Source organism: Gorilla gorilla, chromosome 17 (assembly GCF_029281585.2).
Source record: "Gorilla gorilla gorilla isolate KB3781 chromosome 17, NHGRI_mGorGor1-v2.1_pri, whole genome shotgun sequence".
In the NCBI taxonomy this organism is placed as follows: domain Eukaryota; kingdom Metazoa; phylum Chordata; class Mammalia; order Primates; family Hominidae; genus Gorilla; species Gorilla gorilla.
The window spans coordinates 87,279,541-87,290,803 of record NC_073241.2 but is presented as its reverse complement, the minus strand read 5'-3'; the positions used below and the strand labels follow the sequence as shown (position 1 = coordinate 87,290,803).

General features: G+C 46.7%; 1 long non-coding RNA gene across 1 annotated transcript; it reads left to right on the top strand.

Annotated features, from left to right (window-relative positions):
• The first annotated feature begins 2,105 nt into the window (after positions 1 to 2,105).
• Positions 2,106 to 4,358, top strand: LOC129528290 (uncharacterized). The gene is made up of 3 exons (XR_008673527.2): positions 2,106 to 2,176; positions 4,013 to 4,134; positions 4,230 to 4,358. It is a non-coding gene; the product is annotated as an uncharacterized lncRNA (long non-coding RNA).
• The last annotated feature ends 6,905 nt before the right edge of the window (positions 4,359 to 11,263 follow it).

Sequence of the window (11,263 nt, the reverse complement as noted above, 5' to 3'; positions counted from 1 at the left end):
GGGTTCGGCCCCCCGCCTGGCTGGCCACCCGGTCCGAGAGGTGAGGGGCGCCTCTGCCCGGCCGCCCCTACTGGGAAGTGAGGAGCCCCTCTGCCCGGCCAGCCGCTCTGTCCGGGAGGGAGGTGGGGGGGTCAGCCCCCCGCCCGGCCAGCCACCCCGTCCGGAAGGGAGGTGGGGGGGTCAACCCCCCGCCTGGCCAGCCGCCCCGTCCGGGAGGTGAGGGGCACCTCTGCCCGGCCGCCCCTACTGGGAAGTGAGGAGCCCCTCAGCCCGGCCAGCCGCCCCGTCCGGGAGGGAGGTGGGGGGGTCAGCCCACCGCCCAGCCTGCCACCCTGTCCGGGAGGGAGGTGGGGGGGTCAGCCCCCCGCCGGGCCAGCCAACCCGTCCAGGAGGGAGGTGGGGGGGGGGTCAGTCCCCCGCCCGGCCAGCCGCCCCGTCCGGGAGGGAGGTGGGGGGGCCAGCCCCCCGCCCGGCGAGCCGCCCCGTCCGGAAGGGAGGTGGGGGGGTTAGCCCACCGCCCAGCCTGCCGCCCTGTCCAGGAGGGAGGTGGGGGTTCGGCCCCCCGCCTGGCTGGCCACCCGGTCCGAGAGGTGAGGGGCGCCTCTGCCCGGCCGCCCCTACTGGGAAGTGAGGAGCCCCTCTGCCCGGCCAGCCGCTCTGTCCGGGAGGGAGGTGGGGGGGTCAGCCCCCCGCCCGGCCAGCCACCCCGTCCGGAAGGGAGGTGGGGGGGTCAACCCCCCGCCTGGCCAGCCGCCCCGTCCGGGAGGTGAGGGGCACCTCTGCCCGGCCGCCCCTACTGGGAAGTGAGGAGCCCCCCCCGCCCGGCCAGCCGCCCCGTCCGGGAGGGAGGTGGGGGGGTCAGCCCCCCGCCAAGCAAGCCGCCCCGTCCGGGAGGTGAGGGGCGCCTCTGCCCGGCCGCCCCTACTGGGAAGTGAGGAGCCCCTCAGCCCGGCCAGCCGCCCCGTCCGGGAGGGAGGTGGGGGGGTCAGCCCACCGCCCAGCCTGCCACCCTGTCCGGGTGGGAGGTGGGGGGTCAGCCCCCCGCCTGGCCAGCCGCCCCGTCCGGGAGGGAGGTGGGGGGGTCAGCCCACTGCCCAGCCTGCCGCCCTGTCCGGGAGGGAGGTGGGGGTTCGGCCCCCCGCCTGGCCAGCCGCCCCATCCGGGAGGTGAGGGGCGCCTCCGCCCGGCCGCCCCTACTGGGAAGTGAGGAGCCCCTCTGCCCGGCCAGCCGCCCCGACCAGGAGGGAGGTGGGGGGGGGTCAGCCCCCTGCCCGGCCAGCCACCCCGTCCGGGAGGTGAGGGGCACCTCTGCCCGGCCGCCCCTACTGGGAAGTGAGGAGCCCCTCTGCCCGGCCACCACCCCGGCTTGGAGGTGTACCCAACAGCTCATTGAGAACAGGTCATGATGACAATGGCGGTTTTGTGGAATGGAAAGGGGGGAAAGGTGGGGAAAAGATTGAGAAATCGGATGGTTGCCGTGTCTGTGTAGAAAGAGGTAGACATGGGAGACTTTTCATTTTGTTCTGTACTAAGAAAAAATTCTTCTGCCTTGGGATCCTGTTGATCTGTGACCCTACCCCCAACCCTGTGCTCTCTGAAACATGTGCTGTATCCACTCAGGGTTGAATGGATTAAGGGCGGTGCAAGATGTGCTTTGTTAAACAGTTGCTTGAAGGCAGCATGCTCGTTAAGAGCCATCACCACTCCCTAATCTCAAGTACCCAGGGACACAAACACTGCGGAAGGCCGCAGGGTCCTCTGCCTAGGGAAACCAGAGAACTTTGTTCACTTGCTTATCTGCTGATCTTCCCTCCACTATTGTCCTGTAACCCTACCAAATCCCCCTCTGCGAGAAACACCCAAGAATGATCAATAAAAAAAAAAAAAAAAAAAAAAAAAAGAATGCCTAATTCAGATGTTAGATCTTTTAAATGGATCCTCTAATTTTGTTATATTTTTCCCTATTTTTGTCTTTGTCCTTTTTTTCTGATTTCCAGGAAATGACTTTTATTTTATTCTCCAATACTTTGCTTGAAGTTTTTAAAATTATATTTTTAATTTCTAACAATTCTTTTTTTGTTGTTTTCAAAATGTTCCTTATGTTTAGCGTCCCTGACCTTGCTTCATATACACAACATCCTTTCTTATCTTCTGAAGATATGAATGAAAGTGAAAGGTTTGTTTGTTTGTTTGTTTGCATTTTCTTCTGCTCCTTACATCATCTCTTTCATTATAATTACTTCCCACTATTTGGTTATTAGGGATCATGAGTTTAAAATGATCAATTGTAGAACTTTTACTGAGTGTACCCATTATTTCTCCCACAATTTTTCTAATGCTGGCAGGTTTTTTAAAAAGTCAGCTACAATTTACATAAAATAAAGTGCATAAATATTCAGCATATAGCTCAATGAATTGTAAAAATCAAGGTACAGGCTGGGCACGTCTGTAATCCCAGCAAGTTGGAAGGCCAAAGTGGGAGGATCACTTGAGTCCAAGAGTTTGAAGCCAGCCTGGGCAACATAGCAAGACCCTGTCTCTACAAAAAATTTAAAAATAATAATAATTAGCCAGATGAGGTGGTGCATGCCTGTAGTCCCAACTACTTGGGAGGCTGAAGCCAGAGAGTCGCTTGAACTCAGGAGATCGAGGTTGCAGTAAGCTGTGATCGTGCCACTGCTCTCCATCCTAAATGAGACCCTGTCTCCCAAAAAGGAAAAAATAAAATAAAAATAAAAGGATATACAACATTTACATTATTCCACAGATTTCCTGTAATCCAGGATATACAACATTTACATTACTCCACAGACTTCCTGTAATCCATCCCAACAAATATTCCCCTTCTAAGTATAACCCCTGTGTTGACACCATGAATTCATTTTGCCTGTTCTTGAACTTTGTATAAATGAAATAATGGAGTATTGATGTGCACTTTTGGGTCTGGCTTTTTTCATTCAGCATTTCTGCAAAATTTGTTCATATTAATTCACCTATCAGTCTTTTTGTGTACTTTTTGCTAAGTAATATTTTATTGTATGAATATATCACAAGTTATTTTTCCATTCACCTATTAATATACACCTGTCTTGTTTCTGGGTTTTAGCCACTATGAATAAAACTGCTGTGAACCTTCTTATACATATTTGTAATTGTTTCTAGAGTTTTAATTCCACCTTTTTAAAACCTGAAAGATAATTTTTAAAACAATGATTTTCTGAACCATTTTATTGATGTCTGTCTACACAATTGTGTGTTGTGTCCCACACTGTTGTTTTGGGTTCACATTATTCTCTGCTGAGGTGTCTCCTTTAATAGGGAATGTTGGTGGCTGGTGCATTCCTGCTGTCTTAGTTTTGTCTTCCTTCTTGAATAATAACTTGAAAACTCGTTTATATTACCCTCAACACTGTGAAGATACCACCTCATGGTCTTCTAGCTTCTGTTATTGCTGATGAGAAATATATGGGGCTGTTTAATTCCTATTCCCTTTTAGCTAATCTGACTGCTATTTCTCTCTGGTAGCTTCTAAGATTTTCTCTCTGGAATTTTTATTCAGCTGTTTCATTATGTTATTTCTAGGTGTGGTTTTATTTTTATTTAACCTTCTGGCATGGGGAGAATACTTTTGATCTAAGGACTTATTTGTGGTGATGGAACATTCTCAGCCATCTTCTCCTCAAATATTTCTTGTTATTTCTTTTCACAATTCTCTTCATTATTCCCTTTATTGCCTGCTAAAATTTCTATTAGGTATGTAAGTTCTTCATTTATTACTCTGTAGATCTTAAATATATATATATATTTTTAAATAGTTTAATAATATTTTATTACTGCAATCATGTAGAATGAATTTATCTTTTGAGTGTTGATTTTGTTGGATGCCTTTCTTAATTGTTTTTATATGTTTTAGAATTTTGGCTTATTTCTCCCTCCCTCTCTCTCTCTCTCTCTCTCTCTCTCTCTCTCTCTCCCTCTCCCTCTCTCATTTCCTCTCACTCCCCTTTCACAGTTGACTTCACCACAGGCCCAGGTCTTGTATTGAGGACAAGGAAATACTGCCCCATAATGCTGTTGAGAATATTTAAGAGCAGTCAGGAAACCTTTGTAGCTTGGCTTTATTGCAGCAAGTGTGTATGTGCTATTTATACTGGCCTATTTTTATATTTTTGTTTTGTTTTTATATTTTCATGCGTTTTTATATGTTTTTATGTTTTGTTATATTGCAGCAAAGAGGAGGACCTTAAGCCCTGAACTTCCAAGGCCAACTTGACTGGAAATCCTCTAGTCTTTAATCCATAGAAACCTGACTTCTGTCCCCCCCATGCCTAGAAAACTACTTTTTAAAAGAACATTAGTGGTCACCACATTGGTAGAGTATTAATAAATAAACATGTTTTAGTTCTAATCACACTTGGCTTTTGGCATGCTTCCTGACTACACTGCATCCCCCCAAATGCTCTGTTATCTTGGCTCCCACAATAGCACACACTTTTTATTTTTAAAAGGTTGTAAAATACACAAAACAGAAAACTTATTATCATAAGCATCTTTAAGTGCACAGACCAGTGGCATTCCGTACATCCCCACTGCTGTGTGGCCATAACCCACCACCACCATGTGTCTCCAGAACTCTTTTTATCTTGCAAAATTGAAACTCAATACCTGTTAAACAACAATTCCCCATTCCCTGCTGCCCCCAGCCTCTGGCAGCCACCATTCTACTTTCTGTTTCTTTTTTCCAAGACTGGGTCTCCCTCTGTTGCTCATGCTGAAGTGCAGTGGTGTGATCACAGCTCACTGCAACCTCGAACAATCCTCCTGCCTCAAGCAATCCTTCTGCCTCAGCTTCCTGAGTAGCTGAGACTACAGGCATGCACTACTACACCTGGCTAAGGTTTTTAGTTTTTGTTTTTGGCAGAGATGGGGCGGGGGGTCTCACTATGTTGCCTAGGCTGGTCTTGAACTCTTGGCCTGAAGTGATTCTCAACCTTGATCTCCCAAAGTGCTGGGATTACAGGCATGAGCCACCGCAACTGGCCTCTACTTTCTGTGAGTTTGACTATTCTAGATGTCTCCTATGAGTGGACTCATACAGTATTTGTCCTTTTGTGACTGGCTTTTCACTTAGTGTAATGTCCTCAAGGCTCACCTGTGTGATAACACATCTTTCTGCTGACTTCTTTCCAGTCCCCCTGCTGACTTCTTTCTAGTCCCCTCTTTGTTCATCCATGTCTTCATATTGGTCTTCCTCAGCGTTCCCTCCCGGACCCTGTTCTGTCTTCATCATCCCTACCCCTGGGTAATCTTCACTCTCATGGTGTCAGTTACCATCTCCACGGAGGGGATGGGCCTGTGTTTCTAGCCCAGACCTCTCCCCTAGCTCCAAGCTTTGCATCTCCAATTGTCTGTAGGACACTTTTTCTTGGATGGTTTGTAGGCACCTCCAGATCAGCATGTCCCAAGTTCAATTCCTCATATCTTTTTTCCCCCATAAATAAACCACTCCTTCTCTAGGTTTCCTATCTCATTAATTGACACCACCATCTACCCCAACCCAATCTACAAATAAAGATGTCATCTGTGACTCCTTTCTGCCTCCCTTCCCATCCCCTCCAGAGTAAGCCAGTCCATTCCCATTTCATAAACATCCCTTCATCTAACCCATTCTTTCCAAATCTATTGCATATAACCTACAACAGACTACCACTTTTCTAGCCTGAAAAACAGCCTTCCACCTGGCTTCTGTGCCTCCAAATCTTACGCCTCCCTAATTTATTCTCCAAACTGATACTTCTCAAATGCAAATCTGTAATTCTTTTCTGCTTAAAACCTTCAGTGGCTTCTCATTGCCTTTGACAAAATAGCCAAACTTCTCGGCCTGGCTCCTCTCGGCCAACCACGATCCCATCTGCAATTCGCGTTCCAAAAATGAAACACCCTAAAACAATGACGTCCACTATTTCTTTCCGGGGTTAAGAGAAGAGCTTAGAAGACAAATTCTAGGAGATGATGCCCTCATTCCTTTAGGAAGGCAAACAATTGGATGATAACTAATTAGCATACATGTACTGGTAAAGTCAGCACGTGACCTGGTGAGCTGGCACCAAGATGAGCTGGTGAGCTGGCACCACGGGGCCTGTGGTGCCTTACACATGAACACGCAGCCTGACAGGAGCTGCAGTCTTAGGTATGATGTGAGAAGGATTGCCCCCTTCTGGCTGTGATTCTGAATGTCCCTGAGTTTTTCTGTTCCCCAGCATGGTTAACTCACTGGGACATCTTTATTAGAGCTGGATCCATGGTTACAGTTTATAAAGCAATGAGAACAAATTTGAAATCTTAATAATGTCCATTCCAGGAAAAAAAATTAACCACTTTAAGAATCGGAGGGGGAGGGAAGTAATTTTCTACCTCATTGCATGGGTTTGGAGTATAGCTGAGAGCTATTTGGTATGAATACAAGGGGAAGGTTTGTGGAAGCTATTTCAGAATGATTCAATGATGAGGCAGCCTGGCTGAGGCTCTGGAGAGCTGGTTTAAAGAGGAAAACAAAATGAAAAAAGAAAAATTATTTTTACATAACCTTTTTTTAAAATGGGGATTTTAAAACAGCAAAGTTTTGGGGTGTTTTTTGTTTGTTTTGTTTTGCCTGGTTTTAGGTTACCTATTCCTTTGAGAAGCTGTAGAAAGACTTTTACCCTGGAGAGGCTCAAATGCAAAGCTAGATCAAATTTTCTATAATTTCGAGGTCTCTGTGGAGTCTTTGGAGCTGTTTTATAAATTCACAGGACTCATGAGCTTCAGGTTAAGAACCTCTGTCTGGGAGTTCAGTGAGAAATAAAAGGATGGAGTCTATTTGGGGAGGATCATAAACACTTTTTTTTTCTTTCAAAGACAGGGTCTTTCTCTGTTGCCCAGGCTGGAGTGCAGTGGCATGATCATAGTTCACTGTAGCCTCACCTCCTGAGCTCAAGTGATTCTCCTGCCTCAGCCTCCCAAGTAGTTAGATTACATGCATGCGCCACCATGCCTAGCTAATTATTTTTAATTTTTTTTGTAGATATAGGGTCTCACTATGTTGCCCAGGCTCGTCTCAAACTCCTGGGCTCAAGTGCCTGCCTTGGCCTCCCAAGCTGCTGGGATTATAGGCATCAGCCACCGTGCCTGGCCCATAAACACTTTTTAAGAGTAAAGCTAAGCCAAACAACCGAGAAAGGACACAAGTATGAATTTTTAAGTGTGGGGATTGCAGCCAAGAGGACAATAGCAGCTGTCCCAGAGTGTCATGAACATGTTTGCAGAGTATCTCCCAAATGGGAGGCTGATTATATTTAAATTACAAAGGTTTTGCTCTTTTTGCTTAAAAAACCTTCATGCCTTGAATTTGGTTACCAGCTCAGAAAGGTAGGATGAGCTGGGGTGGGAAATGAAACATTGAGAAGTTTGGCCGAGCACGGTGGCTCACACCTGTAATCCCAACGCTTTTGGAGGCCAATGTGGGCAGATCGCCTGAGCTCAGGAGTTCAAGATCAGCCTGGCCAACATGGAAAAGCCCCGTCTCTACTAAAAACACAAAAATTAGCCAGGTGTGGTGGTACATGCCTGTAGTCCCAGCTACTCAGAAGGCTGAGGCAGGAGAATCACTTTAATCCAGGAGGCAGAGGTTGCAGTGAGCTGAGATAACGCCACTGCACCCCAGCCTAGGCGACAGAGCAAGACTCTATCTCAAAAAAAAGAAAGAAAGAGAGAAAGAAAGAAAGAAAGCAAGATTGAGAAGTTAAATTGAACTATTCTTGCAGGAAAAGTCCAACACTTCCATTTATTTATGGTTGTAATGAAGACAGGACCACATTTGACAATAGATCCTAATATAATTAGGACTTCAATTAAGTAATGAAATGATTACCATTGCCTGGGGCACTTATGCTGGACAGAAAGATGATGCTGCATTGAAACATAATATGGGACAAAAAGAATTCTGGAAAATGTGACCTTCGGGTTTGACATATTTTGACATGCTTACCTTACAAAATTATTTTTCATGAATATTGATAAAATATTTACACCTCCTTTGTGGAAAAAGTCACTGAGATGAGCTTTCATGCGTGCAGTGTTCTTTAGCTAGGGGCATCAGCACACTTTTAGAGTCTAAGGGTTTTTCTTATCTTTCTTGCACCACAATTTCTGCATTTGTAAAAGAGGAACTCATAGAAGCTCAGGTTTGTAGGCAGCCTTGAAAAGTCACCTAATCAGCCTTTAGGCAAGTTCCCCGCAGAAGCAACTCTGACATCCTTGGATGATGCACCCAATCTCAATCAATCCACTGAGATTCTAGAACTGCAGATGTCCACTCTTAATATTGACTCAGGGTCTTCAAAAGATGTGCCAGTGCCCATAAGCTCTGTCCGTGGGCATCACTCTGATCTAACTGCTGCCTCACCTACTGCTTGTCTTTTCTTTGTGACTCCAGACTAAACTGTGATACTGGCCCTTGCACTTGACCTGCCTGAATACCAGCCCCTCTCCTTGTGTTATTTGGTGTCCTAATCAGGCCTTGACTATGAAACTCTTCCTGCCCACCAGTATCCCTTCAGCCCTTGCCATCTCAGTGCCCACCAGCGTGGCTTCCAGTTGCCAGCCCCTGCCTCTTTGCCTGGGATGTCCTCTGGCTGTCAGAGCCTGCTGTGCTCCAGCCTACATGGCACAAGTGTCAAGGAATCAATCACCCCAAGGAATCAATTAATCCCAGAGCACTGACGGGAGTGGTTGATAATTACCCCAGCCTCCTTACCTTTCCCAGGGAACCACTGTTAGGCACATGCTCTATACTGTTTCCCAGAGTTCTCCAGCTGTATTAAGCTCCACTGGTATATACACTGGTGTCTTTTTAAATAAACTCACCCCTTGTTGCCTGCCCTCTCTTCCCTGTCTTACTTCCACATCACCCAATCTGTGTTTCCTTGGATCTCCTCCAAGGATCCAAGTTTATTGCATTTATTGTTTGCATAACAATAAATGCAATAAACTATTGAAATAAACTTGCATTCAAACTCTTATCTCAGAATTTTTCTCTGGGAACAAAAACTAAGACAGGAATCTCAGACTTACCGTATTCAAAACAATCCTGAGCCCTTCTTTGCCCCTCTATCTTCCTTCCGTTCCACACATACCCACACCCTAACTCTTTCTTTCCCAGTTTTTCCCATCTTAGCTAATGCTCCAGCCAGCTCCCCAGTTGGGCAGGCTACAAACCTAGGAGTCATCTTTAGTTCTCTTTCCCTCTCATATCCTACATTCGACCTATCAGCAAGTCCTATTGGCTCTATCCCGTAAGACAAATCCTGAATTCAGCCACTCCTCATCAGCTTCACCGCTATAACCCTCATCCAAGTTACTGTAGCCTCATACCCTGACTGCTACAACTGTGCCTTCCTGTCTCCCCGCTGTACACTCACTCCTATGGCCCACATACAGCAGCCAGGGCAATCTTTGAAAGTATAAATAAATCCTGTTACTCTTCTGCTTAAAACCCTCAAAAAACTCCCCACTGCTACTAGAATAAATACTGAACTCATGGACAATCAGCTCCTGCCTTCTCTTCGCTCCCTGTCTTTTGTGACATTCCTATTGATGGATTTGTATTTTTTCTTCCCATTGCTTGCACATGCCAAGCTAACTGTTGTTGTAGTGTTGGGGTTTAGAAAATGATACCCCAGGCCAGGTGCGGTGGCTCATGCCTGTAATCCCAGCACTTTGGGAGGCTGAGGTGGGAGGATTGCTTGAGCCTGGGAATTTGAAGCTGCAGTGAGTTGTTATGGGGCCACTGCACTCCAGCCTGGGCAACAGAGCAAGACCCTCTTCCTAAATGAAAAAAAGAAAAAAAGAAAAAAATAGATACCCCAAAATAAGTCAAATATGCCACTTTGGACTTCAAATTGAGTGCATCTGGGAAGCAGCAAATATGGTGGGGAGAGGAGGGTCTCCCTAAAGTTCCCCTGTCTACCTAAATGCCAGATCCTCCAGAAGATATCCAATTATTGGGAATTCCTTCCCCAGATATCTCATCAACCGGATATCTTTGCAGGAAGAAGGACTAGAGTAGACTCCATAGCCAGAGCCCACGCTATTGCCTATTATTCAAGCCCATTCATCTCCCCTAAAAATCATTTGCTCTTCCTCTAAAATTGCCTATATCCTCCCTTCCCTCTCCCCTATGAAGAAGATATTTAAACTTCAACCATCTGGCCATTCTTTGAGTTTCACACGTTGTGTGGCTTATGTGCACTTGCATGTTAATAAATTTGTATGCCTTTTCTCCTGTTCATCTGTCTAAAATCAAGTCTATTTCAGAGAGCAAACCTTCAGAGGGTGGATGGAAAGTTCCTTTTGTCCCAACAAAGGGCTTTTGTATTTGCTGTTTCCTCTACCTGGAATACTTTTCCTTTATATGTTTGTGTTTCGTTGCTATGGTTGCTGTATCACAGTGCTGAGATTCCTCTGCAGAAATGAAGAACTTGTTCCCCTAGATGCTCAAAGTGTTGCCGGCAGATAGCCCTCAGCTGTGAGCCGCCTTCTGGCATTGCCTCTGCCAAAGAGAGATGCCCCTCCCAAGGTCATGCTTCCTTTTTGGAGGAGCCACCATCCAATGACTGATTATCTCATGGGCATGTGCCTGTCCCCTTGCCCCAACTCAGGGCAACTCTAAAAGGCTATCTCAGCTCCAGAGTCCCCTGCGGGGTCGGCTGAGGCCTTCATAGCTCAACTTCTCCCTCTGCCCAATGCCACTTCCTTCTTCTCCATTCCATGGGCGCTGATCCCACAAGCACTCCCTGAGAACCTCCTGTGTGCTAATCTCCATTCCAGAGTCTGTTTCCTAAGGATCCCAATTGGTGATATTAATCACTGAAGGATCAGTCCAATGTTGACCCTTCAAAAAGGGCTGACCACCCAATATAACATTGTATCCCATGGCTGAATGAAGACAAACACTCATGAAAACATTACAGGACAGGATGAGACTGAAGTCACCATCTGAGAAGGGGTGCAGAGCACTAAGTGCAGTAGGAGACCACGAAAGGGAGACATCAGGGAGGTCAAAGGGCTCAGGGAAGCTTCCTGGAAGGGCTTGGGCTTCCCATGGTCCTGGTGAATTCTGAGTTGAATGTTAAGGTTCTGGGCACTCTTCCCTCCTCTGGCTAGATGTCTAAAAACTAGAGGAGCATGATTTCAATCCTGCCCTTCAAGGGGGGCACGGATAAAC